At 27.5% G+C, this 7500-nt stretch overlaps 1 protein-coding gene and 1 long non-coding RNA gene across 4 annotated transcripts in view; one reads left to right on the top strand and one right to left on the bottom strand.

Moving 5' to 3' along the window:
• Window positions 1-1682, bottom strand: part of LOC145270396 (uncharacterized) — a 166488-nt gene extending 164806 nt beyond the window's left edge. The window contains exon 1 of the long non-coding RNA XR_013865343.1: window positions 1352-1682. This is a non-coding gene — a long non-coding RNA (uncharacterized LOC145270396). The remainder of the gene's footprint in view (window positions 1-1351) is intronic.
• LOC145270368 (D(1B) dopamine receptor-like) overlaps window positions 1-7500 on the top strand; it is a 1085834-nt gene that overhangs the window by 6210 nt on the left and 1072124 nt on the right. The gene's annotated exons all lie outside the window — the stretch shown is intronic.

The raw sequence follows: 7500 nt of genomic DNA, 5'->3' as shown, positions 1-7500 counted from the left end.
ACATATATTCGAATTAAGAATTTATTGTTTGACAAAATGATTTTTTGAAGGGGTTATATTGATTTCCTTAATCCATGGATTTTCAATAAAGGCTCATATCATCAGAGGAAATGTTGTAGGTTGTATCAAATTACCTTTTCCTATAATTATTTCCATATAACTATAATCCACCTCTTAAAAACTATTTTCAATATTTGTGCTGAAAAGAAAAAAAGTATCTATTCACAGCTGAACATTTTGCTAACCGCATTTCATTTCCTCTGATGAGGCTTTATTGAAAATCCATGGATTAAGGAAATCAAAATAACCCCTTCTATATATTCCTTTTGTCAAACAATAAATTCTTAATTCGAATATATGTGTCTATTTGTTGTTTTTTTTTCTTCAAAATTTAAATATAACCACTAAACTTATCTATAATATAAAGCTGAATGTCTCTCTCTCTCTCTGTGTCTGTATGTGTGTGTGCATGTGTGTGTGTGTGTGTGTCTGGTCACGAATAGGCTCCTATATAGTTGGCTATTTTAAAAAACTGATTACATATAATGATAGAAGATGTATAGAGACACAGGAATGTTTGATCTGGCAGAACGGTGGTTCATTAAAATTGTGGGGTCTGCGTTCGATCCTGGTCCACAAAGTATGGAAATAAAAAATTTAAAAATGAAAAAAAAAACACGTTTACAAGTGTTTTTGATATAGATGTACATAATAATACTTTGATAAGTATGTTTTAACTTAAATAAAGATGGTATAATAAAATTGTGGGGTCTGCGTTCGCGCCTGGCCTCCATAGAATGGAAATAGGCACAAACTTTAATAAAGACTTTTCATATCTATCTGCGTAAGTATACTTTGATAATTATGTTTCAGTTTGAAGAAATATGGTATAATAAAATTATGGGGTGTTCGTTCGCACCTGACCTTCATAGAATGGAAATATGTCACAAAGTTTAACAAAGTTTTTTTAATATAGATCCACATAATATTGTGATAAGTGTTTCAGTGTGAACAGGTATGGTATAATAAATTATGGGGTTTATCTATTTTATTTTTACTTTCATGATATTTTGCTCTGGTTTTGATACCCCCAAATACAACCCAAATTTACAACCCTTCCTTTTCATAACCTATCATACTTTCATAAATCAGAGTCCATTTTCTGTAGGCTGTTTTTGAACCCAGTCAACAACGGGTACTTTTGCTAGTGTATATATATATACATATATATATGTGTGTGTATGTGTGTGTGTGTGTGTGTGTGTGTGTGTGTGTCTGTCCGACACACCGGTGTCCTTCAAATCACCAAAGTTAAAAAAACGATGAGCCTGGCCAGTAGCAGATCAGTTACCATTTAAGATTTCCAGATACTGTATATGCTCTCCGCTTTTCTCTGCATAGTTTCCACTCGCCCTGGACTTCTTCTTGGCACTGGACTCAAGCAGTTCCGATTCAAGAGAGGTGTGGTTGGCGATTGCGCAAATCTTGCCTCACAATTATACGCGTATTCTTTGTCTTTCGAGACTGTACAGAGGCAATGATATATAATAAAAACAATGTATTTGTGTGTTATAATAATTTGTTATTATTAAGTATTTTGAACGTTAGTTCTTCGGTAGGAATGATGTAATAACATAGGAGTAAGAAAACGATTCCAATAAACCCATGCCATCATTCATGATTAAGACTGCAGAGCGTTCGAAACGTGGAATAACAAAATAATAATAAAACAACAACAACAACAACAACAATAATAATAATAATAATAACAACAAAACAAAAAAATAATGCAATTAGCAAATATTCATAAGAAAAATGCTTTGTATAACAATACTACACACACACACACACACACACATATATATGTGTGTGTATATATATATGTATATACATACATATATGTATATATATAAATACGTATGTATACATGTGTATATATACGAGTGTTGTATTAAAAGTAAAGTTTCCTATTTTTTAACTAAAAAGTTGAAGAGCTACGCAGACGGGATTAGTACTGTAAAGACGTACGGCCTTTTCTGCTACAGAAATCATTTTTTCTATGCATTTTTGCCACTAATGAACGATGGCTGTGCATGGGCGTCCGCGTCGCGCTTTTTCATACGAGAGTCATTCCATAAACAAAGCCTCCTATTTTCCTCATTAAAAATTTTGGAGACCTTCTTTCTCCAAAATTTATTTTTCTACATAATCACCACCATTCTCAATGCACTTTCGCCAGAAATTCAAACACAGGTTTATTCTTCTTACGTCCGTCAATGACAGGGGTTACTGTCACTCTGTCAATATTTGAAACATAAATAAAAAACTTTCTGGTCATGATTCAATAAATTTAGTCATCATAACAATACAAATCGCAATCTGATCTATTCAGGCGGAATGAAACATAGAACACATTACTTTTGCAACGCTTCTCGTACGAGTATATATATATATATATATAGTATTGCAAAAACGTATATATATACATATATATATATATATATATATATATATATATATATATATATATATATATATGTATGTATATATGAATGGAAATGTATAATAAAGAATACGAAAAGTATAAAAGCTTATAAGTTTTCTTTATTCGTTTTCAATTGGTGACGTGCAGGAATACAAAATAATATTATGAAAAAAAAAATTAAAAAACTTTATATATATATATATATATATATATATATATATATACATAAAGTTTTTTAATTTAATATATATATATATATATATATATATATATATATATATATATATATGATGAATCCAAACAATTTTTGTATATAAATGTTAATTTTTATATACAATATAATTATATATTATAGAAACAGGATATTCGTATCATTGTTTTGACTCTCAAGTATATACCCGACACAGTTAGACACAGTTAATCAATCAAGAACCACATCACTCTATATAAAAAGCATATAAGATATCAACGGATAGTGCAGAGTCAAACCAATGGAAAGAATACGCTGTTGTCCTAGCCCTAATTATTAGTAAACAAAGATGTAAATATGCAAAAAAAAAAAAGAAAAAACAATAGTAATAATAATAGTATAAAGGTAGGGTTGCTAATTAGAAAAATTCGTCGAAACACTATAAATACACCAGCTTTGTAGATAACAGGTATTTTCCTTTTTGAAGACAAAGACAGATTGTACAGTTACGAAAGAAAAATTTAATAACATGGATTAGTTAGCCTGATTAATCTGGAGCAAAAACTAGATCCAATATCCTGATCAGTTTTATCCTTATATTTAAAAGAGATAGTATTTGATTTACACTGCTAGGGAACCATGATTAAATACACTGTTTGATTTTAAAATCCCAGAAAGAGCATTTCATGGTAAACAACTGATGGCCCCTGAAATAATATTAAGTCTATTGTTAATTCGTTGACTTGCTGTTAAAGGTACAAAAAGCCTTCCAAGACTATATATATATATATATATATATATATATATATATATATATATATATATATGGCTTTTAAAGTTAATAAAAAACTGTATTACAAAAATCTCTTAATATTGTTTAAATGGCAATTAATAATTAAATTAATATTTTTACAAAGATATTCTGTTATAAGAATGTAAGACAAATAAATTACTTAAATGTTCTCTTTAGCAAAAACCTATAAAATGTATTAAAAAAAATAAAGTATTGCAAAAACGTCTGCAATAGATTTTAACACTGGAATCCATACGAATGTTTTCCGTAACCGAATGAAAAATATTTGGGAAATATGATTAATAATGATAACACACACACACACACACACACACACACACACACACACACACACACACACACACACACACACACACACACACACACACACACACACACACACCGTCTTGGATGGTGTTCAACTTTTATATGAAAAGTAAATAAATAATAATAACTTAATATATATATATATATATATATATATATATATATATATATATATACCGCCTCTCTCTCTCTCTTATCTTTCTCCCTATATATAGGCTTAACAATAAATGCTTTGGAAAAGTCACCCCTGATTAATGTTTAGTTTTAAAATATGCAAACGAATAAATGATTTTAAATGGTACGTCTTTTTTTTACCGTAAATTGAACTCATTAATAAGAAAAATACAAATAAAATGGTGAGATACAGGTTTGAATAAGGGATCATTTGATGTGTAGTCGAATGCTCTATTTCTGAGGTATATTTCCAGATGACAATATATATGTTTTTGTTTTTAATAAATGGTTTGCTGAGATTTTATTATTTCCCTAGAAAAAGTCTTCTTTTTTTAATCTATAAGAGAAAAAAGCTATTTTTAAGATCGGACTTTTTCGATTTTTGATACTTATGGTTTGAATATGTCTAAGAACACTGCAATACATACATTTAGCTTTCTGTAAAATTTGTAAAAGATAGGCTAAGCTGTTTTGGAACTATGAGGAAGGAACTCACACACACACACTCACATATATATACATATAGGTTAATTATTTATTTAAAACGTACTCGGTTTGTATGTAATCTTTCTCATAAATAAAGTGTTTTATAATAATAAACAAAATTTATATAGATTTTGAAAATTTGAAAAAAATAAAATCGAAACGCATGCCTTTTTATTTTTTCGAGAAAATATAGTGCAATATAATAATTTATCAAATTCCAAATATCAAGTTTGCTCAATTCGTCATTATTTTCAAAAAGGTATCCATTACACTATTGTTTCGTATTGCAACTAATGATTACATTACTAAATATGCAACAATGACATAATTTTGCAGTCTTGTAAGTTGCAATACGAAATATTGTAATGCATAGCTTTTGAAAAGCAATAAATGACCAACTGAGAATAACCTGTATATTTCGAACGATGGTTTATTCAACACCTAATTGTAGTTTTCCAGTATATATATCCCTCAAATGTTCATAGATACCTTTATGTGCATTCTTACACATGCAATATTTATACATTTGAATAAGAATTTAAAACCCGCACACACATGTTTATTTTAGTCGATGCATATAAATATTCAATAACTAACAGGTCGCCCGGCGTTGCCCGATCGTAAAATACACTTAAATTGTATATTTTAATTAATGCAGAATTCTTATTTATTATAAACAGAAATACCGTAGGTATTAAACGTAATGTTAAATTCTTAAAAAAAAAAAAAGAAAAGAAAATGAAATGAAAAAACGAAAAGATACTGAAACAGGTACATTCGAGTATTATGTTTTTTAAAAAAATCACTCGAGCTGAGATCAAAAACGATCCTAAAAGACAGTGATTTATGTACGATAACCATTAGGCCATCTTAATATGATCTTTAAAAATTGTTTTCAAACTAACATATTTAACATAAAAAGCTGTCATGTTTCACGACCGCGCATGCGCAGTCGTGAAACAGTTAAAAACAGATAAAATCCGATCACCTTCCACGTAAAATTTTTAAATTATAACTCCTTAGCAGCCCTTTTCTTCGGATGAAAACCGATTAAAATGTTTTTCACATGTCTGAATACCTAATATATCAAAATTTAAGTCTGTAAATCAAAAATTCGTTGAGTATTTAGGTTGAGAAATATCCTCACACACGCATTTTCACGTTCACAATATAGAGATTATAAAGCATATAACGAACAAGAGATAGATGGACCATAAAATTTCAATAAAATGTTGAGATATGCAAAATGATTATTATCTAAATTTCAGGTGTTGCCCGGGATTTTTACGATATGTTATGACTTATTATTTTAATATTTCCTAATTAATAATAAGTCACAACTTCATAAGACTAAAATCCACTTGAGAATAAGTGTTTATGAGATGGATTGTCAGTTGAATGATGAAGAATGTTATGAGAGGATTAAATAAAATAACTAGCATCGACAAAATTTGATTACTTATGGAAACGGGTAACGCTAAGTAGTTGTTGATATTTTGAAAGTTATATTTAATTATAACGTTATCACGTGATCATTAAATAATTATGAATCAAATAGCGTTAACAAATTTTATTAAAATTATGTTAATTTCTATTTATGCAATTATCGGACGTAAATAGTCTCTAAAAAGTTCAGTCTTTTAATACATGTGGAATTATTAATAATTTTAAAGCCAGTTAAAATGATTGTTAATGTTTGAAAAATTCCAAATACTGTTCAAGTTGGAAACGTCAGAAAGTCATTTATTTTTCATTTAAACTATTAACAAAATATCAAAATGGCTGACTTGTTCACTAATTAACCGAATTGTGTAATTGAATCATTAAAAATAAAAGGATTTAACAAATCTGTTTCATTTAATGCTATAAATTGTTTTTATTTCAATAAATATAAGACACGACATACAATCGTACATGATATATAATAAAGAAAAATGTTATTTAAATTGTCGTAGTCGCGAGAAAAAAGTACACACACGCACACGTGAATTTTTCTTTAAATGACGTTAGTAAAATCAAGATTCTAAACGTTTTAAAGATAAAGATGTGAAATATAGTAAACAAGTTGTACGTGGAAAAGTCTGCTGTCTTGATTCGGTTCCGTTTCGGAAGCAACAATTTGGAGATGTGGAATTTCATCTATGGTCAGTATAATACATGATTATACGTTTTCATATTTATATGTAAAGGATTAACTCCTAAACTAATTAACTTGAATTTTGGAAACACAGCATTAAGGAATAGAAATATGAGTTATATTTTGTTTCATTTAGTCTAATGCTTTGGCGATAAATGCAGGAAACCGCTTCATAAGGATTCACATATGATTTGGTGAAATTTTCAAATTAGTTATTAAGCATAATAATGTTTTAAAGATTTCAGTGAATTGAAATATTTTAAAGAAATCTTTAATCATATTATCAGTGATTTGAAATATTTTAAAGAAATCTTTAATTATATTATCAGTGATTTGAAATATTTTAAAGAAATCTTTAATTATATTATCAGTGATTTGAAATATTTTAAAGAAATCTTTAATTATATTATCAGTGATTTGAAATATTTTAAAGAAATCTTTAATTATATTATCAGTGAATTGAAATATTTTAAAGAAATCTTTAATCATATTATCAGTGATTTGAAATATTTTAAAGAAATCTTTAATTATATTATCAGTGATTTGAAATATTTTAAAGAAATCTTTAATTATATTATCAGTGATTTGAAATATTTTAAAGAAATCTTTAATTATATTATCAGTGATTTGAAATATTTTAGAGTCAATTTGAACCATAAAAATTTAACATAAACGAAGAAAGAATTACAATTTCTACTTAAGATGTCATAAATATAGATCTTAATAATATTTTCTAGAATCGTAATTATGTATTTTATTTTATCAAAAATCAGGAAAATCATTGTAGATAAAGTTTAATATCTTGATTCTTATCTTCATAAGAAATCTATAAACTTGTTGCAAACTTATCTATAAACAATAAGTAATTTACAACTCCCCCGTAACATGTACGCTTCTTATATATATAT

Source organism: Euprymna scolopes, chromosome 4, assembly GCF_053919585.1.
Source record: "Euprymna scolopes isolate OS-2025 chromosome 4, ASM5391958v1, whole genome shotgun sequence".
Lineage (NCBI taxonomy): Eukaryota > Metazoa > Mollusca > Cephalopoda > Sepiida > Sepiolidae > Euprymna > Euprymna scolopes.
The sequence above is the reverse complement of the archived record's forward strand: the minus strand, read 5'-3'. Positions and strand labels throughout refer to the sequence as shown.